The 23,798-nt window shown below is 38.5% G+C and overlaps 2 long non-coding RNA genes across 4 annotated transcripts in view; one reads left to right on the top strand and one right to left on the bottom strand.

The window, feature by feature from the left end:
- Positions 1 to 23,798, top strand: part of LOC147834393 (uncharacterized) — a 529,770-nt gene that overhangs the window by 88,160 nt on the left and 417,812 nt on the right. The gene's annotated exons all lie outside the window — the stretch shown is intronic.
- Positions 4,362 to 6,296, bottom strand: LOC137496792 (uncharacterized). The gene is made up of 3 exons (XR_015503856.2): positions 6,221 to 6,296; positions 5,597 to 5,644; positions 4,362 to 4,740 (listed from the first exon to the last, which is right to left on the bottom strand). It is a non-coding gene; the product is annotated as an uncharacterized LOC137496792 (long non-coding RNA).

Below are 23,798 nucleotides of genomic sequence, written 5' to 3' on the forward strand. Positions count from 1 at the left end.
TCACCCACCCCCTCCCTCACGGTCCTGGCTTTCATTCGCGAGCCGGTCATTTTGGGTTGAGGGCAGCGTGATTGCCGTTTGCCTGGAGCGCTAGTTCAGCTTGCTCCGGCCCTGTGTGTGTTTATGAAATGAATTAAATTCATTTATTTCCTCAAAATTCTACGCACAATAGCCCATAATGACAATGTGAAAAAAGATTTTTTGAAATTGTTGCAAATTTATTAAAAAAACAGAAAACCTGAAAAAAATCACATGTACATCAGTATTCACAGCCTTTGCTCAACACTTTGTTGATGCATCTTTGGCAGCAATTACAGCCTCAAGTCTTTTTGAATATGATGCCACAAGCTTGACACACCTGTATTTGGGAAGTTTTGCCTATTCCTCTTTGTAGTACCTCTCAAGCTCTTTCAGGTTGGATAGGAAGCGACGGTGTACAGCCATTTTCAGATCTCTTCAGAAATGTTCAATAGTATTTAGATCTGGGCTCTGGCTGGGCCACTCAAGGACATTCACCATCAGTCAATTCTTGATGTTTGTTGGGGACAACTTCATTGTTTTATGTTCAATCCACTTAAATTTGTAAAAACAATTAAGTTAACTTAATCGATTTGTGTTGGGACAACATGAAGGAATTGTGTGCAACTCAGCATTTTTTACAGTGTGTATGGACTAGATTGCCAGTGATTGTGACACATATGAAATAAAATATTCAGATATTAATGTTATTGTATTTTGTGTCAATAATACAGAATATTGTGCTTTTTCTGTTAAAGTTTTTGGATTTTTCAAAGTAAAATCCTTCATCCTGATAAAAATCCTTCAAAATGTAATCAAATAAAATATTTAGGAAAAACTCAAATGGATAAACACAGTAAATTAAGGTGGATTTTCTAAAAGCATAAACAAGTCAATCAAAATATATTTTTTTAATGTAATTTTTGTCATTCTAGTTTAAATGTTATTTTTGTAGTAGGACCACCCCTAAACTCACATGATTATATATCAAATTTGCATAAGATTGTATGAGTTCATCCAAATTTTCATTTAATTTGCTAAAGTTTAAAATAGTAATGGTTGTGCCATAAGATTGTGTTAAAATAAACATGAATGGGGACTCTTTAGTCAACTTTACAACATGAAACCAGTGTGCAGATCTCTTACTGCTCATTTTTATGCACACTTACCTTTCTTAAACTGTAATACTGTACTGATTTTTATGCTCTGCAAAACTGAAACAAATAGTTTTTTAAAATGAACTGAAATTAAGCCTGTCTTGTTATGCTGCAAAGTAATAATCATAGTGGTACAGTCCGAGTCTCACACTCATACTAGTTGTGTTGTGATGGGCTCGCAGAGTCGCGTCCTACTGGGGTAGCAGGTCACCTCCCAACACAAGCTTCATTAATGTAATTACACCCGGTCCATCATTGACTTTTGCCTTTCCTATTAGCAGCATCAGCCATTAACACTAATGTTTGGAAGATGCAAGACTTTTCCTGCTCTCTGGGACCGACTGAAACATAATGGGGGGACGCTTTGAGCATCTGTATTCTCAGATTTGCGCATTAAACACATCCCCGGCCTCACATTCATTTGAAAAGTTTCTGATAAACTTGATGGTGGAAATGACAGCGAATGGTATGTTTCTGCAAAATGTTGTCATTCATTCATTTTCCTTCGGCTTAGTCCCTTATATATCAGAGGTTGGCACAACTGAACGAACCGTCAACTATTCCAGCATATGTTTTACACAGTGGATGCTCTTCCAGCACTGGGAAACAGTCATATACTGTCACATTCACACACACTCATACACTACGGCCAGTTTAGTTCATCCAATTCACTTATAGCACATGCCTTTGGACTGTGTATGAAACCGGAGCGCCCGAAGGGAAACTCACACTAATACAGGGAGAACATGCAAACTCCACACAGAAATGCCAACTGGCCCAGCTTGGACTCAAACCAGCTCCTTCTTGCTGTGAGGCGACAATGTTAACCACTGATACATCGTGCCACTCAAAATTTTTTATTTATATTTAATTATACAAAGTTTAACCTGTTTTTTATTGATGTAAGTTGAGATGGCTAGAAAAGTTAATTTGATTCAACAATGAAAAAAAATGAAGGCAGCAAGATTTTTTTTTACAGTGTGGTTGCACTTTATTTCCGTACAGTCTACCTACATAGGAAAGAACTGGGTTACTTTAGTTAACTACATTCAGGGGTAGATTTAGGGAAAGTACCCAGTTTTTGTTTATGTCATGTTTATGTAATGACTCTGATAGTTACACAGAATGTAGGTACAGTATATGTGAAACAAGACTGTAATATATAGGGGCACTGAATATTTTGCTAACATTCACATTTAGTGTAAAATGTTCCGAAGTCCAGAAACAGCATTTTTATTTACATAATTTCAGCATTTGTTTTTTGCAAATTGTGTGATCTGGAAAAAGGAAAAAAGTGGGCAAGGACCTTCTAAAGCCATAAAAAAATTGAAACACTAAGCATTTTAATTGGTAATTACGCTCATTGTAATTTTACAATGTCACAAGCAACCCAATCATTTTTTGTTTTTGCTTGCTTGTTTGTTTACACCAGCTTGAGGTGATTAATTTTAAAAACATAACTAGGTTAAACGTAACTGATCATTTTTAAAAGTCATTCCAAACCCCATCGTCCATATTCAGAACATGCACTGTAAAAATGCTGGGTTCCACACAAACGATTTGTGTTGGGACAACATGAAGGAATTAAGATATTATTTGGTACAAATATAAGTGGATTGAACATAAAACGGTGTACAACCGTTTTCAGATCTCTCCAGACAGGCCCGGATTAAGAACTCAGGGGCCCCTGGGCACATTGTCTTGTAAGGCCCCCTACCTGGCCGCACCCCTATAGTTGAATTTAAAAAATAAGAATAATATAATAATTTTTAAATAAAATGAATCTATAATTTGTTGCCCACATATTTAAATAAATGATATATAATACATATGTATTTATAGTCTACAAAGATTTAAATTATTTTTCAAAGCATTGAATAAAAATACTAATAAAACTATATATATATATATATATATATATATATATATATATATATATATATATATATATATATATATATATATATATATATATACTGTATATATATATATATTTTGCTTTTATGTATTGCTTTTACAAACTTATAAAGCTTATTATTGCCATGGCATATAACGCACAATGCTTCTCCAATCCAGTTCTATGAATCTGAGTTCTATGAATCTGAGTCTTTCATAATACAAACACTGATTTACTGTCTCTCTCCTCTCCCTGTTTTTCTCTACTCTTCTCGTGATGAAGACTTGATTATAAACCTAAAAGTATCCGAAATCACACACACTATACCTCTTCTCTCCCGTCTCTCTCCTCTTCTGGGCCTTTCGCTCTCTCTCTCTCTCTCTCTCTCTCTGTCTCCCTCTCTCTCTCTCCTTTTCTGTCTGTCTCTCACACGATGAATCCAGTCCGCATTGCGCTGCTGTTAGCCTCCTCCGCCTGGTTAATGCTAGCTTCTCATCATTTAAAGTTACCATAACGTCTTCTTCTGTACCCTCATTCTCCTGATCATGGGTCTGTTTAAAGATGGTGTGTATGGAAAATGCCTCAATAAAGATGCCTCCTCTCCTCTTTCCCTCGCGTTTGCTAAATCCACTTGTCCACTCATTTTTGATCTATGACAGATATACTAAAGTCCGCTCAGTTTAGTGCGGGTTATTATAAAACTGACGTTTCCGCGCTTGACCAATTACGGCATTCTGTTTAGTTAAAGAAAGAAAGGCAATTGAAATATAATAATAATATTAATATGTGATTGCGATTTTTTTGCTCAGAGGAAATACACTGTAAAAAATGTTACTTAGATCTAACTTATAAAAAGTGAGGCAAGTGGTTGCATCGGACGTTTTAGGTTGATTCAACTTCCAGCCTTTTTTAAGTATTTTAAACACTAAAACATTGCTTAAAACAAATGCAATAAAATTAAGTTGAGCCAAATAATATTTCTAAAATAACTCAAATCAGATAAACTTACTTTTTTTGTTAAACTTAACTTACTTATACATTGCTATATGTTGACTGTACTCATTTTAATTAAGTATTATGAACTTAATGATCTAAATAAAATTAACCATGCATATGTCATTTAAAATGAATTTAATTGACTTCTGGCTGTAACCTCAGAAAATAAATCGGCGTTTCTATATTGTAAGCACAATATACACTAGTAAACACAGATAAACAGACTTTCCTGTCAATAACAATTAAATAAGAATGGGAAGATGGATTAAAGACCATAACATGTATTCAACATCAATCAATGTTCCTTTTAATAGTGACTACAAAATAGGCCATTAATGTGGCTACACATACACAATACATAAATAAAAAGATTAATAATACCAGATCCTATTGAGAAATCATCCAAGGCAACTCAGTGAGGAGATTTGCATATTTTGATGAAGATTTAGGATGCATAATGTCCAGTCCCACAAAGAGTCTCTAATACATCTTAAATGTATACAGTTTTGATGGATACTTGAAGTCGAGGACATCGGTAAGTCCAAACAGGAGCCATCATGCATTTGACAGGTTTGGCAAACCTCTGACAGTCCTATGATAATCCAAACTGTGTTGGGCTGATGGCAAATTTTTCCCGTGGGCAGCCGCATGCACCTCTGATTCCTCACAACTCTATTGGTAGAGACAAAAAGAAACAGGAGTTCAGGTGGTTGCTACCAAACAACATTAAATAGCTAAATACTGAATAGAAAATAACTACAAGTGAAGTTACAAAAGTCCAGTGAGAATGATGCATGGATGAAACACCTTAGTTTATCAGTTAAAAATTACCTTAGTTAAAATTACCTAACTTTTATTTAAAAAATAAAAAAAGGTTATAGAGGTTGTGTAATTACATTATTCCAGGTGTTTTTAGTTATCAAATTTTAAAGAAAACTGTGATTTTACTCAGTGTAACAGTGCATGTCATTGTGGTTTCCTGTCAATCACAGAATTGTTAAAAATTTAGGTATTACATTTTTTTGTTTATTTTGGCAACTTATAAAGCATAAGAATGTGTATTTAATTTAGATATTAAAACTGTTTGAAAACGGCTATAAGAAAATTATAGAATACAAATTCTATAATTTAATTGTCATCTTCATTTTGCACCAAACTTTGCACGTCATAATACAAATTTTATTAAATAAATAAATAAATACATTGCCATTTTACACATTACATTAAGGTTTACATAAAATTTTTGCTAAAGCTACATTTAATTGACTTTTTCTTCAAATTTAATGTCACTGGCAAATGACAGTTCAGTGATTCAGTGTTATCAGTTAGCTTTATTGAAAGACTGACAGATAATAAGAAACTGCATTAGGATATTTTTATACTGTTTTTACTGTTGCACACATAAAAAAAATCTTCAGATATCAAATGTAAGTTAATTCTATGGAGCCCACTATTGTTTGCAATTTTACCAATGTTTTACTTACCTGCAAATAATTATAGCTGTAGTTGTATCTAATGTTTTTCTTACCTGGATGTGAAGTTTGAAGATCCACAGGTAACAAAATCACTTTGGTATCTAAAGACCAAGAACATGCATTTTAGAATGAGGTGCATACAATTTAAATGGTTCTGTAAACATCAGTAGTAAATGTAATTTAAGTTAAAATAAATTGTAAATCTGTAATTTATTCACTATGCAGCATTAAAAAACTTATGGACTAAATCTCTAAAACACAAACTTTAAGTTATACTTTCTCTTACGTTAAACACAAACTACTTAACTGTTGCATACGTTTCTGAATTTAATATCCATCCTTAATGTGCTGCTATAACTTAGGTGAGCTAACTTTAGCTAAGTTAGCGCTAACAAACTGAACCCCCACACCCCGACCGCCCACCAGTGACCTTGTTAATCGGTTCTGCAACGTTAGTTTTACCTACTAAGTGTTTTAAAACTACTTTCACTATTAATCGTTAGTATAAACTAGCGTTGGTTAGCGTTAGCCAACTTAGCTTTCCATGTGAGAGCAGTCTAACTGTTAACATACCTGAGGCTACAGTACAATTTACAAAGCTAAAACCTCACCTCCTTAGCGAAGACAGCAGTTTTGCATGACTTTACAATTATCATTCGGCTAAATTTGCAACTTACCGTGTTAATCAGATCCGCTGCTGGGAGCAGTTAATGTCGACCATTGCAGAAGCTGCGTCTGCCTGCTAAATCCCGGGCAATGAAAAAGGAGTCACGCCAAACTATTAAAATCACGTTTTATGAACACCTGCCCACATCGACAGCTGCTCTAATAAATTGTCTGTGTCAACTCACTTTTATAACATTTATTCTACACAATAACCACGTACAAAAATCTACTCAAATAAATTGCATTAGTTTTATTTAAAATATACAGTTATATAAAAACTGATATATTTTAAGTAAAGAGGAAGCAAATTTTATTTTTTTGGTATAAAACAAATAAAATTAACTAGACTGCAATTATTTAAAGTAGATAGAACCAACTTTGTGAGTGTAGCACTTTTTACAGTGTACAGTTGTCTGAGCAATATAGTTTTTGCTGAGAGGGAGGCACCTATAATAAGACTAAACATTATTAAATACCCACAATACACTTGTGACTTTATATCACATTTGCATTATTTTTAAAAAATGTTTTCTTCCTGTTAAAAATAAATATATGTCCAATCTGATATGTAATGGGGAGAAAAAAAAGTAGCACGAGTTCAGCTGATGGTGGATTCGAACCCAGTTTATGATTAATCGCGTCAAAAGATGCTGTTGTGCGCCTGACAAGGTGCGCCACTGGCTGTAATGAATGACAGCTCTTTACTCATGTTGTCTCTATCAATCAGGCATCGATAGGCGTAAACCCTGAATAGCTTATTCCAACTAGATGTGCTATTTGCAATTAGCCAAAAAAGACACTCCGAAATTGTCTTTTTTTTCTCCCCCCTCGCAGGGGCCCCTAGTGCCCACGGGCCCCTGGACCTGTGCCCATAAGGCCCATTGGTTAATCCGGCCCTGTCTCCAGAGATGTTCAATAAGATTTGGGTTCTGGACATTCACTGAGCCACTCTATTAATATTTTGGTGATGTGCTTTGGGTCATTGTCCTGCTGGAAGATGAACCGTCGCCCCAGTCTGAGGTCAAGAGCCCTCTGAAGCAGGTTTTCATTTAGGATGTCTCTGTACATTGCTGCATTCATCTTTCCCTCTATCCTGACTTGTCTTCCAGTTCCTACTGCTGAAAAACATCCCCACAGCATGATGCTGCCACCACCATGCTTCACTTTAGGTATGGTATTAGCCTAGTGATGAGCGGTGCCTGCTTTTCTCCAAACGTAAAACCTGACATTCACTCCAAAGAGTTCAATTTTAGTCTCATCAGACCAGAGAATTTCTTTCTTATTGTCTGAGAGTTCTTCAGATGCCTTTTGGCAAATTCCAGGCGAGGAGTGGCTTCCGTTTGGCCACACTACCATACAGGCCTGATTGGTGGATTGCTGCACAGATGGTTGTCCTTCTGTAAGGTTCTCCTCTCTTTACAGAACAACGCTGGAGCTCACATAGAGTGACCATCGGGTTGTTGATCACCTTCCTGACTAGGGCCCTTCTCCCCTGATCACGCAGCTTAGATGGCCGGCCAGCTCTAGGAAGAGTCCGGGTGGTTTCAAACATCTTCCACTTACGGATGATGGAGGCCGGTGTGCTCATTGGAACTTTCAGAGCAGCAGAAATTTTTTCTGTAGCCTTCCCCAGCCTTGTGCCTCGAGGCAATCTTGTCTCGGAGGTCTACAGACAATTCCTTTGTCTTCATGCTTGGTTTGTGCTTTGACATGCACTGTCAATCCTGGGACCTTATATAGACAGGTCTTTTCAAATCATGTCCAATCAACTGAATTTACACAGGTGAACTCCAGCTAAGCTGCTGAAACATCTCAAGAATGATCTGTGGAAACAGAATGTACCTGAGCTCAATTTAGAGCTTCATGGCAAAGGCTGTGAATACTGATGTACGTGTGATTTTACAGCTTTTTTATTTTAAATAAATTTGCAACAAATTCAAAAAATCTTTTTTTCACATTGTCATTATGGGGTATTGTGTGTAGAAGTTTGAGGAAATAAATTAATTTAATCCATTTTGGAATAAGGTTAACATAAAAAAATGCTGAAAAAGTGAAGCGCTATGAATACTTACCAGATGCACTGTATGGTTCCTAATCTCTGGAATAGCCTTCCTGATAATACTCAGACACACTTTCTCAGTTCAAAACTCACATCACATCACCTATATCAGGGATCACCAAACTTGTTCCTGGAGGTCCGGTGTTCTGCAGATTTTAGCTCCAACCCTAATCAAACACACCTGAACAAGCTAATCAAGGTCTTACTAGGTATACATGAAACACCCAGGCAGGTGTGTTGAGGCAAGTTGAAGCTAAACCCTGCAGCGCACCAGACCTCCAGGAACGAGATTGGTGACTCCTGACCTATATGCTATAAAATTGCAGGTTATCTATATCTGTATATAATAACTTATATTTGATTGTAGCTTTAACTTAATTCAATTGTATTACAATAATGTGCACCTTTTATAAAGCTGCTTTGAAACAATGATTGTAAAAAGCACTATACAAATAAACTTGAATTGAATTGATTTCCATGGAGAAAATCGGTAACGAGTAAACAACGACAACAAATAACAACTGCCAGCATTCAACAAAATGATACAAGAACATCCTTAAAGATTTGGTTTTCTGACTATTCTCCACATTTACTAATAAAAAGCATTATTAACAAATGTAAAATGGTTTGAACTAAAACAAATGCGCGCAGCTGAAAGTTAAAATGCGAGGCAAATCAAATCATCACAACATTTTAGGTGTGTGTGGGGAGCAGCGCGAACGTATGCAGCGCAGAAAATTAAGCAAATGGCATCATTACAAGCGTTCATCTTGGCTTGCGAGGGGTTGCGGGAGATGATGGGGTGTCTGTGTCTTCAGCGGTCTCAACAGACAGAGCTGCACGTCAGACGCCGGTAACAAATGGTTCTGCTAAATCAATCTTTAATTTGATGCCAGCCTTTTGCTAATGGAGAGTCTTGTTAGAGTCTTAGCCTTTTGTCGGCTCAGTCAAAGTTTACCCATTATGCCAGGAATCCATCATTTCTAGATGTGGTCAGTAATGAATTGTGTGCATCGGCATCATTAGAGGTTTATGAAGCAAAAGCTTCCACCTATTAAATAGAGCTATTAAAGACCCTCTTAATGTTCACCCTGTTTAATGGTGAGAAATAGACTAAAGCAGTCACGGGAGAAAAATTAGTTGATTTTGATTCATTAGACGCACAATCATTTATGCGATCCTGAGCGATTGCTTTCTAATAGACTGTTTCCCACCAAAACAACAAAAGGATGTAATGTCTCCATGAGGAAAATCATCTTATTTAAGAACTCAACTTGTTTGTGAGATGTCATAATGAATCAAAAGTCGTGCACAAACGCAAGATGAACTAATGCTTGACATTGATTAATGTTCTCCATGTTTTGCTTCAAATGTACATGCGTTTTTGAATACTTTGCCTTGAGTTTACCCTAAATCTAACTCTAACTAGAGTTTAAAAAGACAGTTTGGGCATTAATCTATTGTGTTCTTTTCACTTACTGATTTCTATTGTTTTTATATCATACATTTTATTTATTAGAACGTATTAAAATAACTTATATTATTTGAGTTTGGGTGCCTTTCAGTGTGGAGTTTGCATGTTCTCCCTGTGTCGTGTGGGTTTCCTCCGGGTGCTCCGGTTTCTCCCACAGTCCAAAGACATGGGGTACAGGTGAATTGGGTAGGCTAAATTGTCCGTAGTGTATGAGTGTGTGTGTGTGTATGTGTGGATGTTTCCCAGAGATGGGTTGCGGCTGGAAGGGCATCCGCTGCGTAAAAACTTGCTGGATAAGTTGGCGGTTCATTCTGCTGTGGCGACCCCAGATTAATAAAGGGACCAAGCCGACAAGAAAATGAATGAATGAATTGGTTTGTGGCGTGACACGGTGGCACAGTGGTTAGCACTGTCGCCTAACAGCAAGAAGGTTGCTGGTTCAAGTTCCAGCTTGGCCAGTTGGCATTTCTGTGTGAAGTTTGCCAGGTGCTCCGGTTTCGTCCAAAGACATGCGGTATAGGTGTCTTGATTAAGCTAAATTGGCCGTAGTGTGTGTGTGAATGAGTGTGTGTGGATGTTTCCCAGTGCTGGGTTGCAGCCTGAAGGGCATTCGCTGTGTAAAACATATGCTGGATAGATTGGTGGTTCATTCCCCTGTGGCAACCACTAATAAACAAAGGGACTAAGTGAAGGGGGAGGGTGGGTCAATCAGTATTTTTTTAAACACTATTGGTCGGGTTTAGCGAAGGGGGAGGGTGGGTCAATCAGTGCTTTTTAAAACATTATTGGCTGGGTTTAGTGTAGGGGGGAGGGTGGGTCAATCAGAGCTTTTTAAAACACTATTGGTTGGGTTTACTGAAGGGGAGGGTGGGTCAATCAATTCAATTCTATTCAGCTTTATTTGTATAGCGCTTTTACAATGTAGATTGTGTCAAAGCAGCTTCACATAAATGGTCATAGTAACTGGAACAGTGTAGTTCAGTTTTTAGTGCTTAAGTTCAGTTCAGTTCAGTTTAGCTCAGTTCAGTGTGATTTAATCAGTGCTTTTTAAAACACTATTGGTTGGGTTTAGTGAAGGGGGAGGGTGGGTCAGTCGATCCATCAGTCATTCAGTCAGTAGGCAGTGAGTCAATAGCCTCTGGTGGATTTACGTGAGAACAACTGGCACGAATGGCACTCGCAAGAGAAACTTGAGATCTGAAAAAGCATACATAGCAGCCTATGGTGGATTCACGAAAAAAAAAAAACTGCAGTAAAACTCAGCTCCTGGGATGTATTTTGCTCTATAAAAGTATATATATCCCAAACATGAACAACTCCAACCGGTGGGTTTGCTGATATTTGACAAAATTTGAGCAAGAATTGGTGGAATAATTCAACCTATTTGCAAAGTTACTTATTGACCAGATGTGCAGAACAAAAGATAGTTCCATTTGTCTGTCTACTAGCATGAAGGTTAATATTAATAAACTGGAAACAGCTCTTACATATATACATCTAATAAGGGATGTAATTAAACATTTGGAAATGGAGAAAATCTGATTCTCCCTAAAAAGAAAGAAGACAAATTCTATAAAATCGGGCAACCTTTCTTTCACAATCACCAGCTATCTAATCCATACAGAAAACTGGAGAATTACAAATCTGCCACCAAAGGAACTACAAATCCTGTGATGCACCACATACACACACCTGTTCTAGTTCTCCTTTGATTAGACACACACAGCTGGGAGCTGCTCATTACACAGACTACAAATACAGCACACAAACGCATCTGTTGATGCGTTTCTCTTGCCTTGTCTTGCCATGTACCGAGCTTTGCTTTGTTTGTTTATTGTTTACGTTGTTTGCTGCCTGGACTGACCATTCGCCTGTTATTTGACCACAGCTCTAGATTCCCAATATTCTTTTGTTTGCCACTGCGTTGACTGTTATTTGCTTGACCATTCCTGAAAAAGCGTATGTAATCCATAGTATTACAAATAGAAATAAAAGAAAAATATATGCCAAATAAACTGATATACATTAAGCTTAATTAATAAATTAAAAACCCGATTTATAGATTAATTTAAAAGTACTTCATAAATAGAATTCAAGTTTAAATCTTAAAATTGCCTAAAGGTATTTTTTTGTTTTCCTGTTTGTTTATTGTTGATGATTTAGTTTTATTTTCTGAATTTTTGTGAATTGTAAAGATGTATATTGTTACTTTGCCCTTAAGAGGTTAAATTTGAGCTCACCACTGACCTATCAGGTGAAAGGAAATGCGTGCAACGGAACGACGTAAACAACGTCAGTGACGTCAGAGGAAGAAACGGAAGAGAAGCGAGCGCATGGAAGCTGAGATCAAAAAGCTAATCCAGCGAGAAACGAGTGAAATCCTGTCTTTTAAACTTGACAGAACGTCTAGAAAGATATTGATAGTGATTCATCGGACCTGATTGTTTGTTGATCTTGCGATATTACTTTGATATTGATGCGGATGCAGCGAGGACACGGATCGCGGTTGTCATCGCGTGCAATGAGATGGCGGGCCACCCAACGGATCTCGATTGAACACATTCACGGTGAAATTGCAGCGATTGCACCTGTTGTTTAATGTTTCATCTTCATGACAGAACTGTGCTGGATGACAGAGTAAGCTGGCATCACACTTTCTTCCTTTCCACCTGTACTGTGGTATGTTCTGGGCAGCAGGACGGTAGGACTCAATTTATGGATTGAAATCGAAACAATACTTTTCCTCGTGATTTCAGGGACTGGTATATAAAATATACCACAAAGACTGTTGGAATTAGCCTTCATTGAACTGTTTCTGAGAGTTATATTGTTTTTCATTTGCACTTTATTAGTGTGAAGACAAATTGTTATTTTATTTCATAATTGTGATTTATTCATTGTCATTTGGGGTATTTATCTTTTGTTTTCCAAGCTGAATTGAAAATTTGAGTATTTTGCTTAAACTAACATAAAATTAGCTGATTAGCTGACTACATGTAGTTTACTTCTAATAGAATAAAGTAATATAATTAGGACACGTCAATTAGCTATAAATAAAAATAGGTCAAACGTTGTACTTAAAATAAGCTAAAATATACATATAAATCCATAAAATTGAAATAAATAAACCAGTTTGTCAGAGAGAAAGAAAAGATTAAATAAGGGGTTTTTAAGAAAGGAAAAAAAAGAGACAATTCATTTTTTTGTTTATTTGGTTTTCATTTTTTATTATCATTAAGAGGGTTTATTGATAACCAAGTTTCTTTTCTTTGAAAGAAGTTGTTCTTCTTTATTGTTGTTTTTTTTCCTCTGGAAAGAGAAATTAAGACAATTATTTTTTTTTATTTCTTTCTTTATTATATAAAGTTCATTATAGTTGAAACTAATCTCTGTTGTCTGTTCTCTTTAGTCGGTCTCTCATTTCTGCTCCTACGAACCTACAGTACTGGTCCACGTTTTCCCTCAGGTTTACGCAGTCTAAGCAGTTGTAGTGACGTGGGTGACCTGAGGGTGGCGCTACAGTTTGGCGAGCCAGCCAGGAGCAGTAAGTAGAGAGTGACTATAGTAAGAAATCAGACGTATTTAAATAGACTTTACAACGTAAAGATGGAAATCATTGAACAGGAGAACATTAAGGTTCCAAATTCTCTTATTGTAAGCGGAACTACAGACACAGAGAGTGATACTGATCTGACCGAGCATCTAGGTAAATATGGGTGCATAAATAGAATTGTCCGCATTGACAGTCCTGGGTCCCCCCATCACAAAAATGTGATAGTTGAATATGAGAGTGGAAGTGCAGTGAAAATCCTAGAGCCCCAGTTACCATTCATTTTTGAAAATCCACATCAGGCTGATATTCAGTATGAGATCAAAGCTTTGTCCAGTATTTATGTTGAAACCGTCAATACTAGTGCCACCAAGGGCTATATGGAAAAGTTGAAAAGCATTGCAAAGCTTAGTGGTAGGCGTTTTGAGGACCTCTTACAAGAAGAGCTTTCTAAATGCAGGGAACCCATAGCACAGGCTGATGACGATACTACAGATGTTGCCCCTGATTTGCGCTCAGGCATTCCTCAAGTTAACCCTGTTCAGGGAAGCCAGGAAATGCCTATGGGTGCTGCATTTGTTCCATTAGTTGGAACGAATGTTCCTAATGTGAATCCCCCAGAGATACAGCGTGTTGTAGTTGAGCATATTGTGAAGAGTGAAGAAGCTACTTCTCACATGCATGCTCCTCTCAAGCTAAGATTCTTTTCTGGGCGGTCCCCTCGTCCAGCGAATGAGGTAGACTATGAGATTTGGCACAACAGTGTAGAACTCATGCTACAAGACCCAGCCGTGTCTGATTTAGTCAGATCTAGAAAAATTATTGACAGCCTTCTACCTCCAGCATCAGACATTGTGAGGACGCTAGGTCTGCATGCAACGCCTAGAGCTTATCTTGATCTTTTAGATTCAGCTTTCGGAACGGTGGAGGATGGTGACGAACTCTTTGCTAAGTTCTTGAGCACAATGCAGAATGCAGGAGAGAAGCCATCACAGTTTTTACAGCGATTGCAAGTAGCTCTTGCACAGGCTATTAGAAGAGGTGGTGTGCCCTCTAGTGAGGCTGATCGACACTTAGTAAGACAATTCTGTAGGGGTTGTTGGGACGATGCCCTCATTTCAGAATTACAACTAGAACAAAAGAAGGCCAATCCCCCTTCCTTCTCAGAATTGTTGTTACTGTTGCGAACAGCAGAAGACAAAATTAGCACAAAAGAGCTCCGTATGAGAAAACATCTTGGTGCATCCAAGCTGCGAACATCCTCTTACTCTGTGTGCGCTTCATCGGATGAGGTTGTATCGACTCAGACTATTGTTTCAGATTTGAAAAAGCAAATTGCAGAGCTTCAGAACCAAGTTGAGGGTTTAACGAAAGCTAAAAAGCAAGCTCAGTGTGCTCCAGAGGGCAGAGTTTGTGACTTGCAAAAGCAAGTAGTAGGGTTGAAGGGTCAAATTGTTGAAGCTAAGCCAAGCAAGTCTGCAAAAACTCAATCTGCTACTAGGATGAACAAAACCCAGTCCGTGCAAACAAACTTGAGTGAAGTTGTAAGCAGTGTCCCTCTTAAGCAGCTGAGTAAACCTAAGCCCTGGTACTGCTTTCACTGCGGTGAAGACAGTCATATTGCTTCTACATGTGATCGTGATGCAAATCCTGCCTTGGTAGCTGCCAAAAGAAAGCTTTTAAAAGAGCGGCAGTCATCCTGGGAGGCACAAATGGGGTCATCCTATCGCATTCCTTTAAAATAGAATCAGCTCCAGTTGTGGGACAAACGGGGGCTGAAAAATGTAGCAGGCGTCCCAAGAATAGTAAATTTTGCAATCACCATGCTAGCAGTAGAAGCAAACCTTTTATTTTGCCTAAGGGCTTGGTAGGGGCAAAATGCACTGCTGAAGTCTCTATAGCGGGTCAAAAGTGTAGTGTTCTTTTTGACACAGGTTCGCAGGTAACCACTGTTTCTCAGACCTATTATGAACAGAATTTGTCTCATCTAGAGATAAAACCGCTTGAACATCTTGAGGTGGAAGCTGCAAATGGACAGTTTGTACCGTATCTGGGCTATGTTGAGATTGATGTAGTGTTCCCAAAAGAATTCCTTGGAGCAGAGATCACACTTACCACTCTTGCTTTGGTCACTGCAGATACTAGCAGTAATGTCCAGTCTCCTGTTCTTATTGGTACAAACACTCTTGACTTAGCCTATGAAGTCCAGTTTGATTCTGAAGTAGCCCAGCCTTCACATGTATTACCGTATGGATTCAAAGTCGTCATGAATGTTCTCAGACACCGATTCAAGCTAAAAACCAATAGCATGATTGGACTTGTTCGAGCCCAGGGTACAAAGCCTGAAGTTGTCCCTGCAGGACAAACTCTTGTGCTTGAGGGTTCAATAAATTCCAGAGAGCTTTCCTCTGATAAGTGGGTTCTGATGGAGGCTCCTCTTCAGTCTTCCTTGCCTGGAGGTCTTTTGTGTGCATCTTCTCTTGTCACTCTTTCCCAGAGATCATTTCAGAAAATCCCAGTGATCCTGAAAAATGAAACTGAGCATGACATTTTAGTTCCTGCAAAGAGTGTCATTGCAGAATTGTATTCACTGCAGAGTGTGAATGTTAAAGAACCTGCCACAGAGTCCAACAGTCAGGGTAAAGAGTTACCACCGTTCACTTTGGATTTTGGTGACTCACCAATACCTAATGAGTGGAAGGAGAGAATTTCACAAAAGTTGTGTGCGATGTCAGATGTTTTTGCTCTTCATGATTTAGATTTCGGCAAGACTGATAAAGTGACGCATCGCATAAGGCTACATGACCAAACCCCATTTAAACAGAGAGCTCGCCCCATTCACCCGCAAGATTTTGATGCTGTGCGGAAACATCTGCAGGAGTTATTAGATGCCGGTGTCATCCGGGAGTCGGAGTCCCTTTTTTCTTCACCGATCGTAGTTGTTCGGAAGAAGAATGGGGATGTTCGTCTCTGTGTTGACTACCGTAAACTTAACCTGCAAACGATCAAAGATGCTTACGCTTTGCCAAATTTGGAGGAAACTTTTTCCGCTCTTACTGGTTCTCGCTGGTTCTCTGTTTTGGACCTCAAATCTGGTTACTACCAGATCGAGGTTGAGGAGTCCGATAAGCACAAAACCGCTTTTGTCTGTCCGTTAGGTTTCTGGGAGTTCAATCGAATGCCGCAAGGGGTTACGAATGCTCCCAGTACCTTTCAAAGACTGATGGAACGGTGTATGAGCGATGTTCATTTAAAAGAGGTCGTTGTTTTTCTGGATGACTTGATAGTGTTTTCTGACACTTTAGAGGAGCACGAGCGTAGGTTGTTGAGAGTGTTGCATCGCTTGCGGGAGTTTGGGTTGAAGCTTTCTCTGGAAAAATGCAGATTTTTTCAGACTTCTGTGAAATATCTTGGGCACATAGTGTCTAGCAGTGGTGTAGAGACCGATCCAGACAAGGTTGCGGCACTGAAAACTTGGCCTGTTCCGAAAAACCTGAAGGAACTCAGATCATTTTTAGGTTTTTCAGGGTATTACCGCAGATTTATTCGCGATTATGCAGCCATTGTGAAGCCTTTAAATGATTTGACGTCAGGGTATCCACCACATAGAAAGAGCTCTAAAGTTAGGGAACGGAGAGATTACCACAATCCCAAAGAGCCCTTTGGGAGCCGTTGGTCTGCAAATTGTCAGAAAGCGTTTGAAGCCATCATCGAAGCACTTACTACTGCTCCAGTGCTTGGTTTTGCCGATCCTAAACTTCCGTATGTTTTACATACGGACGCCAGCACTGTGGGGTTGGGAGCGGCTTTGTACCAGGAGCAAGAAGGGCAGTTAAAAGTAATTGCTTATGCCAGCCGTGGACTTTCTCGAAGTGAAGCCCGTTATCCCGCTCATAAATTAGAGTTTTTGGCCCTTAAATGGGCAGTAACTGAAAAATTCTACGATTATCTGTACGGTAACCAATTTACTGTAGTTACCGACAGTAATCCACTTACTTATGTATTAACCTCGGCTAAGTTAGATTCTACGAGCTACAGGTGGCTTTCCGCTCTTTCAGCATTTTCCTTTAAATTGCAGTACAGAGCTGGGAAACAGAACATAGATGCTGACAGTTTGTCCAGACTTCCTCATGGTGCTTTAAAAAATGATGTTGCATCTCAGAAGGAACAGGAACGAATTCGTCAATTTGCACTGAACCACCTGTTTGATGATGTCCAGACCATGTCACCTGAAGTCATTCAGGCCATATGTGATAAGCACATTGTCTATTGCAAGTCCGTGGATTGTGGTGTTACTCCTATGACTTTAGTTGAGTCCCTTGCAATCCATGTTGATGCAATCCCAGGCAGTTTTGATCATGATGAGAATAATTTTGGTTGTCCGGTAGTGCCAACATTTGGAGAGAATGATTTAAAAGAAAAACAAAGATCTGACCCCATTATCCGTGAAGTCATTGTCCAGTTAGAAACAGGTGAGACAATCCCTCCTTTAGTACGGAAAGAACTTCCTATGCTCTCTTTGCTTATGAGGGAACTCAGTAAGTTGGAGTTGCAAAATGGAATCCTCTATCGGAGGAGGCATGATGGAGATACCATCACTTATCAGCTAGTTCTTCCTGAGTCTTTGCGTAGTATGGTTTTGACATGTCTACATGATGACATGGGGCATTTGGGTGTAGATCGTACACTGGACCTTGTGAGATCTAGGTTTTATTGGCCTAAAATGCTTGTGGATATTGAAAGAAAGATCAGAACCTGCCCTAGGTGTGTTTGTCGTAAATCTTTACCAGATCATGCTGCACCTTTGGTTAATATTCAAGTGACTCGACCCCTTGAGCTAGTGTGTATGGATTTTTTGTCCATTGAACCAGATTCCCGAAACACCAAAGATGTGCTGGTTATCACAGATTTCTTTACCAAGTATGCGGTTGCTGTTCCAACTTGTAATCAGAAGTCGCGTACAGTTGCTAAAGCTCTTTGGGAGAATTTTATAGTTCATTATGGAATTCCTGAAAAATTACACAGTGATCAAGGGGCCGACTTTGAGTCAAAGACTATAAAAGAACTATGCGAATTGATGGGAATTCATAAGATTAGGACAACCCCTTACCATCCCAGGGGGAACCCCGTCGAACGATTCAACCGTACTCTTTTAAACATGCTCGGTACTTTGAAAAAATGTGACAAAGTACATTGGAGTAGTTATGTGAAACCTCTTGTTCATGCGTATAACTGCACCAAGCATGATTCCACTGGGTTTAGCCCCTATGAATTAATGTTTGGAAGGCAGCCGCGGTTACCTATAGATTTGGCATTTGATGTTCCGCTGAACAGAGAGGAGTACAAAACTCATTCGCAGTTTGTGCACGATTTGAAGTGTAGGTTGAAAAAAACGTATGATTTGGCAATGAAAAGTACTGCTAAAGTTGGAGAAAGAAACAAAGCTCGTTTCGATAAGCATGTTGTTGAATCTGTTTTAGACATTGGGGATAGGGTCCTGGTAAAAAACGTGCACTTGAGGGGAAAACAGAAGTTGGCAGACAAGTGGGAATCACTTGTATATGTTGTTGTGAAAAGAGAGGGTGATCTCCCAGTGTACACTGTCAAGCCAGAGGGTAAAGACGGCCCTCTAAGAACGCTTCACAGAGACCTTTTACTGCCTTGTGATTTGTTACAGTTACCTGAGGAAGTACTTGCGTTGCCCAGTACTCGGAAACGTCCTCCAACTCGTAAAAACCCCTGTAACAAAGTACAAGACCAGGTAGATTTTGACTCTGATGATGATGACAGCAGCTTAGAGCTGATGCACAGTGATCTTTTAATACCGACGAACATAACGTTTACTGAGGTTTATGAAGCTGGAACCGGGCCACAAACTGAGGTTCCCTCAATTCCAATAGTTCAAGACACTGTCGGTCACATTTCAACTGAAAATCTACCTGTTTCAGCAGACAGTCCGATCGAATGTTTACCTGAAATAGAGAATTTTCAAATAAACAATGCACCTACCTTGAATGTTCTACCTGTTGATGATCCAGATGTTGTAAAGTCTGATGAAAACTTACCTGCAGAGGTTCCTGTCAATTTAGGTGACCAGCAAATACCTGTAGGGGAAACTGTAAAAGTTAGTGAGCATGAAACTGAAACGAAGAAACATGAAAATGATAGTAATGTTATCAGGAAGTCTGATAGAGTTAGGCAGAAACCACGGATTTTTACTTACCCTGAATTGGGTAACCCGTTGGTCTCTATAGTGCAGTCTCTTTTTCAGAGTCTTAGCACGGCTGTGACTGACTCCATCATTGAAAACAACAGCTTTACAAAGGCAGCTGATGCAGTAGTCACACAGCCTGTTAGTTTCATGCACAGAGACGTGCATAGAGTTAACGGGGGAGGGTGTAATCCATAGTATTACAAATAGAAATAAAAGAAAAATATATGCCAAATAAACTGATATACATTAAGCTTAATTAATAAATTAAAAACCCGATTTATAGATTAATTTAAAAGTACTTCATAAATAGAATTCAAGTTTAAATCTTAAAATTGCCTAAAGGTATTTTTTTGTTTTCCTGTTTGTTTATTGTTGATGATTTAGTTTTATTTTCTGAATTTTTGTGAATTGTAAAGATGTATATTGTTACTTTGCCCTTAAGAGGTTAAATTTGAGCTCACCACTGACCTATCAGGTGAAAGGAAATGCGTGCAACGGAACGACGTAAACAACGTCAGTGACGTCAGAGGAAGAAACGGAAGAGAAGCGAGCGCATGGAAGCTGAGATCAAAAAGCTAATCCAGCGAGAAACGAGTGAAATCCTGTCTTTTAAACTTGACAGAACGTCTAGAAAGATATTGATAGTGATTCATCGGACCTGATTGTTTGTTGATCTTGCGATATTACTTTGATATTGATGCGGATGCAGCGAGGACACGGATCGCGGTTGTCATCGCGTGCAATGAGATGGCGGGCCACCCAACGGATCTCGATTGAACACATTCACGGTGAAATTGCAGCGATTGCACCTGTTGTTTAATGTTTCATCTTCATGACAGAACTGTGCTGGATGACAGAGTAAGCTGGCATCACACTTTCTTCCTTTCCACCTGTACTGTGGTATGTTCTGGGCAGCAGGACGGTAGGACTCAATTTATGGATTGAAATCGAAACAATACTTTTCCTCGTGATTTCAGGGACTGGTATATAAAATATACCACAAAGACTGTTGGAATTAGCCTTCATTGAACTGTTTCTGAGAGTTATATTGTTTTTCATTTGCACTTTATTAGTGTGAAGCCAAATTGTTATTTTATTTCATAATTGTGATTTATTCATTGTCATTTGGGGTATTTATCTTTTGTTTTCCAAGCTGAATTGAAAATTTGAGTATTTTGCTTAAACTAACATAAAATTAGCTGATTAGCTGACTACATGTAGTTTACTTCTAATAGAATAAAGTAATATAATTAGGACACGTCAATTAGCTATAAATAAAAATAGGTCAAACGTTGTACTTAAAATAAGCTAAAATATACATATAAATCCATAAAATTGAAATAAATAAACCAGTTTGTCAGAGAGAAAGAAAAGATTAAATAAGGGGTTTTTAAGAAAGGAAAAAAAAGAGACAATTCATTTTTTTGTTTATTTGGTTTTCATTTTTTATTATCATTAAGAGGGTTTATTGATAACCAAGTTTCTTTTCTTTGAAAGAAGTTGTTCTTCTTTATTGTTGTTTTTTTTCCTCTGGAAAGAGAAATTAAGACAATTATTTTTTTTTATTTCTTTCTTTATTATATAAAGTTCATTATAGTTGAAACTAATCTCTGTTGTCTGTTCTCTTTAGTCGGTCTCTCATTTCTGCTCCTACGAACCTACAGTACTGGTCCACGTTTTCCCTCAGGTTTACGCAGTCTAAGCAGTTGTAGTGACGTGGGTGACCTGAGGGTGGCGCTACACGTACACAGAGGTTTCTGGTGGATTCGAGAAAACAAAAACTGCTAAAAAAGTAAATCCTGGGATGTATTTTGCTCTATAAAAGAATACACTGTAGGGGTAGGTAATCAGAATGAGAATGGGTTGAATTTAACAGTGGACCAGAAAACTAAAATGAAAGTTAAATATATATGCTTTCCATTGATAAATGGTTTCTAATGATTGGACATTATTGAGATAAGATGCAACCATTTAAAAAGCAACAACAACAACAACAAAACAATCTAAATACTGAGAAAAAGCCTTTCAATTTGCCAAATGAAGTTCTCAAAACAGGCATATTATTAATCATAAATTAAGTTTTGATATATTTGCAGTAGGAAATGTACAAAATGTATTCATGGATCATGGTCTTTATTTAATAATCTAATGATTTATAGAAGAATAATTAATAATGTTGACTCTTATAGTGTATTTTGGGCTACTGTCTGTTCAACATAAGACATTTACATAAGACATTTTGGTTTTGTGGTCCAGGATCCCGAATATGAACAACTCCAACCGCTGGGTTAAATGATTAAAACTGGCTTTGTTGATATTTGACTACATTTGAGCTAGAATTGGTAGATTAAGTTGACCTATTTGCAAAGTTACTTACAGACCATTTCAATGTGGTCATGTCATTGGCCCATGAACCTTTCCTGCCTGTTATCAAGCTATTTCATAACTGTAACAAGAGGCGATTCAATCATAACTTAATGATAAAACAGCTATCGTAACATTATTTATCAATATGTGGCTCTTTTTAGATTCTCGGAAGCTATAGAAATTAAATATGTAAAACAGGGACCACTGTTTTTGTTTACATCCCTCAAAATCATCTATAGTGAATAGAACGTAATTACTAATTCTGCTATAATGAAGTTATTTGCATCCAGCAGAATGCCTAAACTCAATACCTATGTACCTATGATCCAGTCTCTGTGCTCTCTGGGATAAAGGTAAAGTCAGAGCTGCAGAGCTGTTGTCCAGGGGTGAAGACACAAAGGCCCAGTGGCAGGTCTTTTCTCCCCCAAAGCCGATACCACCTGCAGGGCCCGGGCCTCTCCTGAGTGTCCCAGCACCACTCTCCAAATGATGATTAATCACGGAGTGCTAAGAGGGGGGGGGTGGTTGCACCCTGACACAGCCATAATGCTGGTCACCAGAGTCTGGATTGGCCAGCGGTGGTCAGTGGGTGGATGTCCGAGGAAGATGGATGACCTCGACCTCCTGTCATTAACAAGAGAAGAAACAAAACAGACAACAAAAAGAAAGGCAGCACGGTGTGAGGGAGAGTTTGTGTGGGAATAAATGAGAGTTTTGACATTAGCGAACGTAAAGTAAACGCAAAGTAGTCCCTGACACGACATGACAGCGCTGAACTTGTGGAAGTTTGAGGATCGTTTGCTCTCATCAGCGGAAAGAGGAGCCGAGGTTTCTCTGACAGTTACAAATGAAGCCGCGATTCATTATTTTCCAGGGAATTCGCTCCTGCGCAGACGAAGATGGAGATGCAGCCGTGGCGTCACTGCCCATTTGGATGGAGATGAATCAAGGCGCTTTAGCCCAGACGCAGCACTGACAATCACATCAGCGAGGCTATCGGACTCCCCTCTACTCCTGGTGGACGGATCCGGTGCGGAGCGGAGCGGGTAATAAAGGCTCCTACTGAAACCCCATTAAGCCCGGTCTCCAAAGACCAGCTCATTAGCATAGCGGAATATTCCCCCCGTTTGTGTAATTCTATCAACTCTTATTGCTTCCACTATCCTATTCTTAAATGACGCTAATAATGTGGAAAGTTTAGCTGTATAAATGAGGCTGTTCTTGCGCTTTTGCAGCTTGTGTTCATTTTAATCGGGGGTCTGGTTACCTCATTCACAATCCCCCTAATGACCCATCTTTGTTAATTAAGCAGACGAGGACTGGTGTGTGTGTGTGGGGGGGGGGGGGTGCACATGCAAGAAAAGCCACAATTCTCCTTTGTTGTCAAATTGACACCAGTGTCTGTTGTCTGTCTGAAATTAAGGACAGATTTGGATACAAGCATGCTATTTGGCATTTAGCACATGTAATAGACGTGAAGCTGTAAATTAGGAACAAATCAGTGACTTTTAAATCAGTTATTTCATGATCACTACCATTGAAAAATCAGGGAAAAATGTAATTATTCCACCATCTACCTATTCTTTTATTCCCACATCCAATAATGTTTGAGAATCATGTAGTTTAAGTGTTCTTGCTGCCTTACAATTTTAAGTTTACTTCACTTAAATATTGAAGTTGTCTTAACTCAGGTTAAAGTTGACAGGACTTGACAATACAAGTGTAATGGACGTGGTCTAAGTTTAGCTAACTTAAATAGATAAGTTGTTGTAATTAAGAATGATGTTAATAGGACTTTATAATTGAAGTGTAATGTTTAGTGAACATGAATATTCTCTCATTCACTCTACGGCTAATTTAATTAAATTTACTTATACTACCTGTCTTTGGAGGAAACCAGAGCGTGCAAATACAAATTTCACCAA

This window comes from Danio rerio, chromosome 12 (assembly GCF_052040795.2).
Source record: "Danio rerio strain M-AB ecotype USA chromosome 12, GRCz13ab, whole genome shotgun sequence".
NCBI lineage: Eukaryota > Metazoa > Chordata > Actinopteri > Cypriniformes > Danionidae > Danio > Danio rerio.